Source organism: Salvelinus alpinus, chromosome 9, assembly GCF_045679555.1.
Source record: "Salvelinus alpinus chromosome 9, SLU_Salpinus.1, whole genome shotgun sequence".
In the NCBI taxonomy this organism is placed as follows: domain Eukaryota; kingdom Metazoa; phylum Chordata; class Actinopteri; order Salmoniformes; family Salmonidae; genus Salvelinus; species Salvelinus alpinus.
In genome coordinates this window covers 50457301-50470625 of record NC_092094.1, presented here as the reverse complement: position 1 = coordinate 50470625, position 13325 = coordinate 50457301, and positions in this window count along the sequence as shown.

The following is a 13325-nucleotide window of genomic DNA, read 5'->3' as shown; positions in this document are numbered from 1 at the left end:
TATAATATATTTGCGCAATGTATCTGCCAGCGAGCACATTCGCTATAAAACTATTTTTATTTGATTTATAAAACGACTAGTAGAGTTGAAAATGCAATGGAAACCTATTTAAATTGTTTTTTTTAATTCGGTACATTTGAATTTAACCGCAAATGTTATTTTTACGTGCACTAAGTCATCACACACAGCATTTTATCCACAACAAAGCGATTTGATAGAAACACATCTCTAGTGAAGAAATGTGCATATTGTTTTTATATAAAATGATCCCTGTATCACCAAATATGTATATTTTCATTTACAATTGTATTTATCCATGAAATAAATAACAACAGCACATCCAATAATGTTATTGTAGACTAGGCTACTCCCATATCATATAAACAGAGCAAATAATAGAAGGCGACTTTACCGTTAGGCTATTAACGCCGTAAAAGAAGAACCGTTATCGACAGGAGGCCAAGTAGTAAATGTTTTCAGACAAACCAAATGGCCAATGCGTATCACACAGTAAATGTTTCCAAATAATATCACGATCATAAACTATCCATACGTACGATTCCTCCACAATTACTTCCATCCAGTTCATCATGATAAGACAACTGTCTAGACCAGATCATCTCTTTCATCCTCGCTGCTCTTCAAAGTCGCGTCTTAACCCATGTGTCGCGGTAAACGATTTAGTTTACATATTTCTTTATGCACAAAACAAACAAATAAACAATATTTCTGCCTCACGGACGCAGTGAGTATGGCTCCCTGGGTGAACCCCCCCCTTCAGCACCCCGCCACCCCAAAAAAGCACCATTCAGCACTAACTGTAATTTTTATTAAGACATTTGGAACAACACAAATAAATAATCATAACATTTAAAACTATATAAATATCCCACAATATATTTACAAAAATAAGACTCATAAATATCCCAAAAAAAGTAACAAAGACAAATATAAACAAATTTGTGTTGATTTGGCACTTGAGCATCAATACATTACCCATCCGCCAACACTATCAACCAAGAGTCAAGACGAAACCAATTCACCTTGGTGGTGTGCAGATTTCACACAAACCAGAAGAAAAATGCTACAATATGTCTGTGAAACTATATATTCACAGTATTATGAATGAATTGTGGTTTATTTAGTAGCATTTCGTAGTGTGACCGATTTTACCAATTGCATTAGTACTGTACAAAGTGGTGCGCTATTTGATAGATTCCCCCGCTCCCCCTAACTCGGGCTTCCAGTGGGGAGACCTACCCCCGCCCCCCCTCCCCATCACAAACTAGAATCAGGGCGCCCACTCAGACAAGGTTAATTGACCCACAGTCCCACACGGTGACATGATATCATTGACGTGACGTGCAAATGAGCGATAGAAAACCGATCGCGCAAATGTCACCATTCCAAATGTTTTTGTGCGGGCGCCCTGTGCCGCCCTGGGCGGCTGCCCATGTCACCTATAACTAAATCCGCCACCGCACGGACATGTTGACGACCTCGTTGGCGTCACGGAGTTTCATCTTCGGTCATATATTCTGTGCTTTGGTATACAAATGAGCAGTGGCGATTTTAGCATGTAAATCTTGGTGGGGCAAAAAAAATGCATGCCAGCAAAGTCAATACACAATACAACACAACATTAAACAATACATTTATTGCACTATAACGGTGACAAACGGTTCCCACAAACTGTTAGGGCCTACATAATGCTGTCCCAACAGCAGAGTCCCAACAGCAGTCCCAACACCTTACCACGGCTATCAGCGGAGCCTTCTCTGGCAGCGAAACAGTTCATTCAGCCTCATTTACTGCCTTTTAAAAAACATAGCTGATATGGCTGACTTGCTTAAACACGTGGTTTCTACTGACAACTGAGATGTACAAACTATAGCATAAGGGGACGGCGAGCGAGCTAGGATGGATCTCGTCAATATAACTACTTGTTCAGCACTTTTGAAATATACAGCAACAGAATTCAGAACCGGAAGAACAGATAATCCGTGCTTTGGTATACAAATGAGCAGTGGCGATTTTGGCATGTTCTTACAGTATTCTCCCTGTATACCAAGTCAGAACTGTAGGATAAACCGTAGAATAAAGAAAGTGGGTATATAAGAAGACAATGAAAACTCTTACAATATTCAATTGTTACATTTCTCTAAAACAAGCTATAGGCTACATGTGCACCACCAAGTCAGAACAGTAGGCTAAATTAGGAGGGGGAAATGGACCAAATTATTAGGGTGGCACATGGGCCACTAACAGCTTACTACACAACATACACTTAGTATTACTTTCTTAGCTATAGTATACATATCTCCCTGGCATATCACATCATTTATGTAGTAGCATACAATACATTTTTGGACTCACCTTGTTGTGCTGTGCTCACTTGAACAAGAAGGTGGCGCAGTGGTCCTTCATGGGCAAATTTTATCATCAAAATTTGTCATCAAAGTCTGGCATTCTCTGGATTTATGGTGCTTTCAAGACAAATGGGAACGTGGAAATTAACAAGGTTGAATCATGAATACATTAGTGATCTTCAGGTCGTAGCTCCAGAAAGAGGCCCGAGTTCCTGACTTGCAATTCCGAGTTGGATGACCATTCATAACGTATTTTCCCAGTCAGAGCTCGTTTTTTCCAAGTTCCCAGTGGTCTTGAACTCACCGAAGTCTGACATTTCCCATTTCTGAGTTTACAGTTGTTTTGAATGCAGCAGAAGTCATGCTGGATGGAGAGCAAGGCCAATGTCGAATGTTTATCATTTTAAGTGTAGAAAATACACCCTTAAACCCAGAATTGGACTCCACACTCCACTGAATAGCAGGCTAGTGATTGCTATGCAATACTTGCAGTTAGTCACTGATTCCTTCCAAACCACTCATTGCTGAATTTGCGGTTTCCAACTTGTTGTGTAATGTTTATGTCCAATGGCCGATGAGCACCAATATGTTTTATCTCTAATTTCTCTTCATTATTTTGCTTCAAATGACAAGGATTGAAAAGGATTTGCCAGTGGATTGTCGACTTGATTCATGATGATGACTGATAGCTTCCTAGCTAAAACTTTGAAAGTATGATGTTGACATAATCAGTCCAATCAAAGCTACTGTAGATATTTATTTATTTATTTTTATTTCACCTTTATTTAACCATATAGGCCAGTTGAGAACAAGTTCTCATTTACAACTGCGACCTGGCCAAGATAAAGCAAAGCAAATCAACAAAAACAACAACACAGAGTTACACTGTTCTGCTTGCGGCTATGGAACTCTGACCTGTTCACCGGACGTGCTACCTGTCCCAGACCTGCTGTTTTCAACTCTCTAGAGACAGCAGGAGCGGTAGAGATACTCTTAATGATCGGCTATTAAAAGCCAACTGACATTTACTCCTGAGGTGCTGACTTGCTGCACCCTCAACAACTACTGTGATTATTATTATTTGACCATGCTGGACATTTATGAACATTTGAACATCTTGGCCATGTTCTGGAATAATCTCCACCCGGCACAGCCAGAAGAGGACTGGTCACCCCTCATAGCCTGGTTCCTCTCTAGGTTTCTTCCTAGGTTTTGGCCTTTCTAGGGAGTTTTTCCTTGCCACCGTGCTTCTACACCTGCATTGCTTGCTGTTTGGGGTTTTAGGCTGGGTTTCTGTACAACACTTTGAGATATCAGCTGATGTAAGAAGGGCTATATAAATACATTTGATTTGATACACATACACAAACGTACAGTCAATAACACAATAGAAACATCTATGTACAGTGTGTGCTAATGTAGAAGAGTAGGGAGGTAAGGCAATAAATAGGCCATAGAGGCAAAATAATTACAATTTAGCATTAACACTGGAGTGATAGATGTGGAGATGATCATGTGCAAGTAGAGATACTGGGGTGCAAAAGAGAAAGAGGATAAATAACAATATGGGGATGAGGGTAGTTGGGTGTGCTATTTACAGATTGGCTGTGTACAGGTACAGTGATCGGTAAGCTGCTCAGACAGCTGATGCTTAAAGTTAGAGAGGGAGATATAAGACTCCAGCTTCAGTGATTTTTGCAATTTGTTCTAGTCATTGGGACCAGAGAACTGGAAGGAAAGGCGGCCAAAGGAAGTGTTGGCTTTGGGGATGACCAGTGAGAAATACCTCCTGGAGCGCATGCTATGTTAGGGTGTTGCTATGGTGACCAGTGAGCTGAGATAAGGCGGGGCTTTAGCTAGCAAAGACTTATAGATGACCTGGAGCCAGTGGGTTTGGCGACGAATATGTAGCGAGGACCAGCCAACGAGAGCATACAGGTCGCAGTGGTGGGTAGTATATGGGGCTTTGGTGACAGTACACAATGCAATGAATTTCTTACTTGCAGGTTCACCTTTCGACAATGCAAAACAATAGAAAAAGTAGTAACTAAGTGAATAATGGAAATCTACTTTTTTTTACACTACCGTTCAAAAGTTTTGGGTCACTTAGAAATGTCCTTGTTTTTGAAAGAAAAGCATTTTTTTTGTCGATTACAATAACATAAAATTTATCAGAAATACAGTGTAGACATTGTTAATGTTGTAAATTACTATTGTAACTGGAAACGGCTGATAAAAAAAAAAAATTGAATATCTACATAGGCGTACAGAGTCCCATTATCAGCAACCATCACTCCTGTGTTCCAATGGCATGTTGTGTTAGCTAATCCAAGTTCATAATTTTAAAAGGCTAATTGATCATTAGAAAAAACCCTTTGAAATTATGTTAGCGCAGCTGAAAACTGTTGTTCTGATGAAAGAAGCAATAAAACTGGCCTTCTTCAGACTAGTTGAGTATCTGGAGCATCAGCATTTGTGGGTTCGATTACAGGCTCAAAATGGCCAGAAACAAATAACTTTCTTCTGAAACTCGTAAGTCTATTCTTGTTCTGAGAAATGAAGGCTATTCCTTGCGAGAAATTGCCAAGAAACTGAAGATCTGGTACAACGCTGTGTACTACTCCCTTCACAGAACAGCGCAAACTGTCTCTAACCAGAATAGAAAGAGGAGTGGGAGCACAACTGAGCAAGAGGACGAGTACATTAGAGTGTCTAGTTTGAGAAACAGACGCCTCACAAGTCCTCAACTGGCAGCTTCATTAAATAGTGCCTGAAAAACACCAGTCTCAACGGCAACAGTGAAGATGCAACTCCGGGATGCTGGCCTTTCTATATGGAAATAACAGACATAAGCCAATCATGTTTGCCTGTAGAATTAAATAGGTTATAAGACCTCTATGATTCATTTCATTTAGTCAGTTCTACTACCTCAACATTGCCCATTTTAAACAGGGAGCCAGTAGCTAACAAAGTGGCTAGCCAGTCAAGCTAGCTAAAGCAGAAACAAAACCCATCAAATACACTCGCTGAAAATAAACACTTTTCCTAATATCATGACTTATATCAACATCCTTAGCTTGCCCACTCACTAAATATACTGTTAAATAACTCTGACTGAAAACCAATAGCTTATGGATGCTGAGCACTAATGCTATCTTATTAGCATTAGCTAACCCTTAGTCTCCGTCAGCAAATCTACTGTAGCTAGTTAGCTACCACCAACCCTGCATAAACCTGTGGCTAACTCTGCTGCTGCTGCTGCACGTTTACTTTCTGGCTGCTCTCCACCTCATTCACTACTGCCTGCTCGTTCTCAACCAGTTTGCTTTTTTTGTCTCTCTTTCAGAAGAAGCTCAGAATATCCATATATTACTGAGTAATGACTTGACATCTAACCGGTGCTGTAGTAGTGGGGAGGGGTCAAGGGACGTGAGCGGTCCACTGCATTGTGAAATCTCGACCAATCACCGCAGGCACAGGCGCGTCCCTCCAGGGGCTTCTTGCTGTGCCTGCTACTGAATAGCCCAAGTGATGCTCGGTTATGTAAACATTTTGGGGCTTAGGCCCCCAGAAGCCCAGGCCTAACGATGGCACATATTTTTGAAAAAATGATGATGGAAACTATTATCAGCTAACAACTCTCTCATGTCTCGTCATTGAGCAGCCCAAATGGGGCGGTTTCTATGGACACTCACAGATGCAGAGGAGCACATGGGCCAGAGCAGGGAGTGAGGGACAGACCTAGGTGGATCAGACAGAGATGGATCGGCTATGGATACTAATGGAGGAAGTTACTGTATTTCTCATTTTGGGTTGAGCAATCGGGCCCCGGGGAGAGTAGGGCTTGATCGTCACCGGCATTGCTTTTCTGGTTGTCTGACAAGTTTCACCATCCAATTATCTCAGATCTAGGCTACAGGAGTGCAAGTTTCTCCATTGCACGGACAGTGGTGATGGGTTGGCACATGAGAACTAGATGGTCATTTTCCAAACCAGATTATTTTTTAAACTTGCTCTTTAAAATTATTTTTGTGGGAGTTGAAAAAGTAGAAAATGTTTTACTTCAGTGAAAAGCAGTGAAAAATAATCAAAGTAAAAAATATTTCAACATTTATTTGACAGACTACTATATCAGCTTGGAGTGTGGGACAGTTAGATCACATATTTAATCACAAATAACTACACTTTTATACCACAGTATATGCAAACTGTAATAATAGAGGACAGAAGACAAAGAGGCATTGGTGAAGTTTAAAATAAAATACAAAAGTCTAGATGGACAATAAAATATATGACCTACGTGGAAGATTAAACTACCAACAGGACATTCAAAACTGTAATATCTTATGCTTCACGGAGACGTGGTTGAATGATGACACGATCAACATACTGCTGGTTACACGCTGCACCGGAAGGATAGAACCTACCTAGAGAGTTTTCATCTGTATTTTTCGTAGCTGTTTTACATACCACCACAGTCGGAGGCTGGCACTGAGACAGCATTGAATGAGCTGTATTCCGCTATAAGAAAACAAGAAAACGCTCACCCAGAGGTGGTAAAGGGAAACTTAAATCCATTTCACCAAATTTCTATCAGCATGTTAAATGTGTAATCAGAGGGAAAGAAAACTCTGAACGCATACAAAGCTCTCCCTCGCCATCCATTTGGCAAACCTGACCATAATTCTATCCTCCTGATTCCTGCTTACAAGCAAAAATTAAAGCACCAGTGACTAGATCAATAAAAAAGTGGTCAGACTAAGCAGATGCTAAGCTACAGGACTGTTTTGCTAGCACAGACTGGAATATGTTCAGCGATTCCTCCGATGGCATTGAGGAGTACACCACATCAGTCATTGGCTTCATCAATAAGTGCATCGATGACGTTGTACCCACAGTCACCGTACATACATACCCCAACCAGAAGCCATGGATTACAGGCAACATCCGTACTGAGCTAAAGGCTAGAACTGTCGCTTTCAAGGAGCGGGACTCTAACCCGGAAATCCCGCTATGCCCTCCGACGAACCATCAAACAGGAAAAGTGTCAATACAGGACTAAGATTGAATTGTACTACACTGGCTCTGACGCTCGTTGGATTTGGCAGGGCTTGCAAACCATTACAGACTACAAAGGGCAGCACAGCCGAGAGGTGTCCAGTGACACGAGCTTACCAGACGAGCTAAACTACTTCTATGCTCGCTTCGAGGTAAATAACACTGAAACATGCATGAGAGCACCAGTTGTTCTGGAAAACTGTGTGATCATGCTCTCCTCAGCCGACGTGAGTAAGACCTTTAAACAGGTCAACATTCACAAGGCCGCAGGGCCAGATGGATTACCAGGAGGTGTACGGCGAGCATGTGCTTAACAACTGGCAAGTGTCTTCACTGACATTTTCAACCTCTCCCTGTCCGAGTCTGTAATACCAACATGTTTTAAGCAGACCACCATAATGCACGTGCCCAAAAACACTAAGGTAACCTGCGTAAATGACCACCGACCCGTAGCACTCACGTCTGTAGCCATGAAGTGCTTCGAAAGGATGGTCATGGCTCACATCAACACCATTATCCCAGAAACCCTAGACCCACTCCAATTTGCATACCGCCCCAACAGATCCACAGATGATGCAATTTCTATTGCACTCCACACTGCCCTTTCCCACCTGGACAAAAGGAACACCTATGGGAGAATGCTATTCATTGACTACCGCTCAGCGTTCAACACCAAAGTGCTCTCAAAGCTCATCAATAAGCTAAGGACCCTGGGACTAAACACCTCCCTCTGCAACTGGATCCTGGACTTCCTGACGGGCTACCCCCAGGTGGTAAGGGTAGGTAACAACACATCCGCCACATTGATCCTCAACACAGGAGCCCCTCAGGGGTGCGTGCTCAGTCCCCTCCTTTACTCCCTGTCCACTCATGACTGCACGGCCAGGCACGACTCCAACACCATCATTAAGTTTGTTGATGACACAACAGTGGTAGGCCTGATCACCGACAACGACGAGACAGCCTATAGGGAGGAGGTCAGAGACCTGGCCGTGTAGTGCCAGGACAACAACCTCTCCCTCAATGTGATCAAGACAAAGGAGATGATTGTGGACTACAGGAAAAAGAGGACCGAGCACACCCCCATTCTCATCAACGGGGCTGCAGTGGAGCATGTTGAGAGCTTCAAGTTCCTTGGTGTCCACATCATCAACAAACTAACATGGTCCAAGCACATCAAGACAGTTGTGAAGAGGGCATGACAAAACCTATTCCCAGTCAGGAGACTGAAAAGATTTGGCATAAGTCCTCAGATCCTCAAAAGGTTATACAGTTCCACCATCGAGAGCATCCTGACTGGTTGCATCACTGCCTGGTATGGCAACTGCAAGGCCTCCGACTGCAATGAACTACAGAGGGTAGTGCGAACGGCCAGGTGCATCACTGGGGCCAAGCTTCTTTCCACCCAGGACCTCTATACCAGGCGGTGTCAGATGAAGGCCCTAAAAATGTTAAAAGACTCCAGCCACCCTAGTCATAGACTGTTCTCTCTGCCACCGCATGGCAAGAGGTACCGGAGCGCCAAATCTAGGTCCAAGAGGCTTCTAAACAGCTTCTACCCCCAAGCCATAAGACTCCTGAACACCTAATCAAATGGCTACCCAGACTATTTGCATTGACCCCCCTCTTTTACACCACTGCTACTCTCTGTTGTTATCATCTATGCATAGTCACTTTAATAAATCTACCTACATATACATATTAACTGGTGCCCATGCACATTGACACTGTCCCGGTACCTCTTTGTATATAGTCTCGCTATTGTTATTTTACTGCGGCTCTTTAATTACTTGTTACTTTTATTTCTTATTTTTATCCGTATTTTTAAAAACTGCATTGTTGGTTAGGGGCTCGTAAGTAAGCATTTCACGGCGCATGTGACTAATAACATTTGATTTGATTTGATATGCCAGTGGGCTGTTCATAAAGTCCTCTCTGTGCCGGTGGGTGATCAGTGGGAAGAGGGACCCACTGGCCAGAGAAGGGCACCCCTTCCATCGGAGCACCTCTGCCCCCCAAGGGGACACACAAGTCAACAGAGTCAACAGAGCATAGCATACATTTGAGTTCCAATATTTAAAATGCTAATTAGATATATTTGTTTTACCATCATGGAGACCGGCAATTCTATTATTCTTTAAAAACGTACCTGGACTTTTTTTACACTAACATGAAGAGGACGTTGAACTAACGTAAGCGGTGAAATTTCATAAAATGTTAGGGTCAAGATTCATACCTGAGATCTGAAGTGAGAATGCATAGCTGTAGTAGGTTTACAGCACACCTGAATGCAGGCAACTTTGAGGTCGAGGAATTAACACTGAATCCAGGAGGGTATTATTTTCTGTGGTACCAGCTTGTATCAACTGCACATACCCTCTCTGGTGATACAACATCAAGATGGACTTGCTCAACCTGGACAGCAGATCCTTTTTTTATTTTTTATTTAACTAGGCAAGTCAGTTAAGAACAAATTCTTATTTTCAATGATGGCCTGGAACAACAGATTTTTTACCTTGTCAGCTCGGGGATTCAATCTTGCAACCTTTCGGTTACTAGTCCAACACTCTAACCACTAGGCTACCTGTTGAAGTTGTCACAGATGATGATCGGTTCTGCACCTTTAAACTATGACAATGGAATGAGTGTGTGTACTGGTTTTAATTTGTTTGTGTAGAAAACTACAATTGTGGCTATTAATGCACATTTTGCTATGGTAACCAGGGAAGTGTCACCAGCAAAGTTAGTTTAATGAAAGCAGTTGACGCGGTTACTAAATCCGCTCTACTTTGTCATTGGTAGAAGCCATTCCTGTTACGATTTCAGATTTGAGAAGTAGTATTTGTGTAAATTGTTTGGAAAGTGGTCAAAAAGGCAGTTGTTTCAAAAAGTTAGGAGGCAGTGTATGTGGTTACTAAAACAGCTGTATCATTTGATTGGTAGAAAATATTTCAGTTCGGATTTGAATAGCAGGGAAACAGACTAAGATGACATGCTAAGTTTTTGTCTTCTTGGGAAAATGGTAGAAATTTCAGTTGTTTGTAAAAGTTCATAGAAAATGTTGTTGATGCGGTTACTAGAACAGCTGTACCATTTGATTGGTAGAATATATTTTTGTCTGATTCGAATAGCAGAGAAGTAGAGTAAGATGTAATACGCTGTTGGGAAAGTGGTCAAAGTAGCTGATTTGTGTCAAAAGTTACATTTGAATAGTTGCTGTTGTTGTGGAAGGGAGGAACTCACATGGAACTGGAAAGTTTAAGGCTATTATTTGGGGAGAGAAATAGGATGTTGCATCTAGTGATGACAGCTCTTTAAAATGTTTTTTTTTTGTGGTAGAACTATGTAGAATAAGTTTACATGTAGACCTACTGATAGCTATCTGTAGTTATATCTAATAAATAAACTATTTAGGCTAACAGTGATCACCATTTCAACTTGAATAGCAGTGAAGTAGATAAAGAAGTCATAACCTAAGTTTATGTCTAACCTGTTGGGAAAGTGGTCAGAAGTTTGAAAGAAAAGGAAAGCAGAAAGGCATGACATTTTCGCACGAGCCCTACCCATGCCAGCAACATTCAGGCCCTACCTTCCCAGATTGCTCAACCCGAAATGAGAAATACAGTAACTTCCTCCATTAGTATCCATAGCTGATCCATCTCTGTCTGATCCATCTCTGTCTGTCCCTCGCTCCCTGCGCTGGCCCATGAACTCCTCTGCATGTGTGAGTATCCATAAAAACGGCCCCATTTGGGCTGCTCAATGACGAGACATGAGAGAGCTGTTAGCTGATATTAGCTAGCTACTTTTCGTCACTATAAACTTTTTATTGGTAGAAGATAATTATCTTCTGATTCTAGATTTAAATAGCAGAGAAGTAGACTAAGATGTCATACTGTCATGTGTGCTCCCTCTCCGGCCTCTAGGTCACCAGGCTGCTCGCTAGGGCGCACACCTGTCACCAGCGTTACGAGCATGACACTCACCTAGACTCCATCACCTCCTTGTTTACATGCCCTTTATATGTCACTCCCTTTGGTTTCTTCCCCAGTCGTCATTGTTTCTGTTTCATGTCGGTGCGATGTTTGTGTTTCTTGTTTTGTTCATTTATTTATTAAATGCATTCACTCCCTGAACTTGCTTCCCGACTCTCAGCATACATCGTTACATATACCCTCTACGTTTTTGTATAAAATGCTGGGAAAGTGGTAGAAATTTCAGTTGTTTAATGGTAGCAGCGCTAGATCAGGCGAAAGCCTTTGATCGCGTGAATAGATCCTTTCTATTCAGGGTGTTAGGTAGATTAGGATTTGGGGAGAAGTATATAGGATGGATCCGTACTTTATATGTCGGAACGGGGTGCCGAGTTAGCGTAAACGGTCACTTGGGTGACGTTTTGACCTCTCGTCTGGAGTCAGGCAGGGATGCCCACTCTCGGCCCTCCTCTTAGTTCTGTCCATGGAGCCCCTGGGGGCTGCCATTAGGGCAGACACAGGGGTGGAGGGCTTGTTGATCCCTGGAAGTGGCGGGCTGCGCGTTAAGATGATGCAGTACACTGACGACACTTCCTTGCTGCTGTGCAAGGACTCGTGCCTGACAAGGTCCCTTGCCATAATTGGGGACTTCACCCGAGCGTCGGGAGCGGTTCTGAACCACGCAGAGTCTTCCGTTAAGTATTTCGGAAGATGGCGTGGTAGGACGGATGTGCCCGGGGGGGTTCTCTCTCTGTAACGGGGCTCTGAAGATTCTCGGGGTCATTTTGAGACCTCCGGCTCAGCGACGCTGAACTGGAACATGGGTATCGCAGTGGTACAGAGGAAGCTAGCGATGTGGAGGGCTAGGTCTTTGTCTTTTATAGGCAAGGTCCTGGTACTAAAGGTGGATGTTTTGCCGTCTCTTTTGTATTTGGCGTACATCTACCCATTGCCAGCTTGTCTGAGGAGGCCTCTAGTGAGGCTTGTGTTTCAGTTCATGTGGGGTGGCAGGTACGAGTGGGTTGCCAGGGCACGCATGCTCTGTCCCATCGGGGAGGGAGGCAGGGAGGTACCACACCTCCACCTCAAGCTGGACACAATTTTGTGTCCTTTGTGTTGACGGAGCTGGCTCATCCGGTGATGCACCCGTCCGGTTACCTCCTGCGGGTGTTCTTCTCGTATCAAGCGAGAAGCGTAATGGTGTGGTCTAACACGGGTCCTCGGGCGGAACAGCTGCCGTGGCACTTTGGCCATGCGGCCAAGTGGTTGCGTGCACACCCCAAGGTTGAAGTTGCCCGAGTAGGTTTAGACCACAGGCACCTGTACGAGGAGGTCAGACAGGCAGGGAGTCCGGCGCCTGTAGTGGGCGTCGCGGCAGTGGTCTGGGAGGGAGTGTAGGCGCGGGGCCTGGACAACAGGCTCAATGACCTGAATTGGTTGAGCCTCCACAAGTGCTTGCCGGTCCACGCATCGACCCGGTATTGCAGTACCTCCGGGAACGGTGCAACACATTTCTCCCGTTGTCAAGGGAAAAAAAGACACAAAGCTATGCAAACAGCTGGCAGAAGAAGAGAAGGAAAGAAAAAAGAAGAAACATCCAAAGTGAAAGAAGGGCGAAGCGCCCTTCATTTGTTCCCCCGTTTCCCGCCATTTTACTTTAAAAAAAAAATTGTTGGCCAGGATAGTCAGTCAGTCAGTCAGTCAGTCAGTCAGTCAGCCAGTCAGCCAGTCAGCCAGCCAGACAGCCAGCCAGCCAGCCAGCCAGCCAGCCAGCCTGTCTGTCTGTCTGTCTGTCTGTCTGTCTGTCTGTGACTTTTTACCCACAGCTCTCAAAAACTTGGAAGAGTGGGTTCGGGGACCACCCGCGAGATCCTGGCCTAGAGTGCACAGAGTGTGTCTCGGGCCGCGACCTCTGACTTCCATA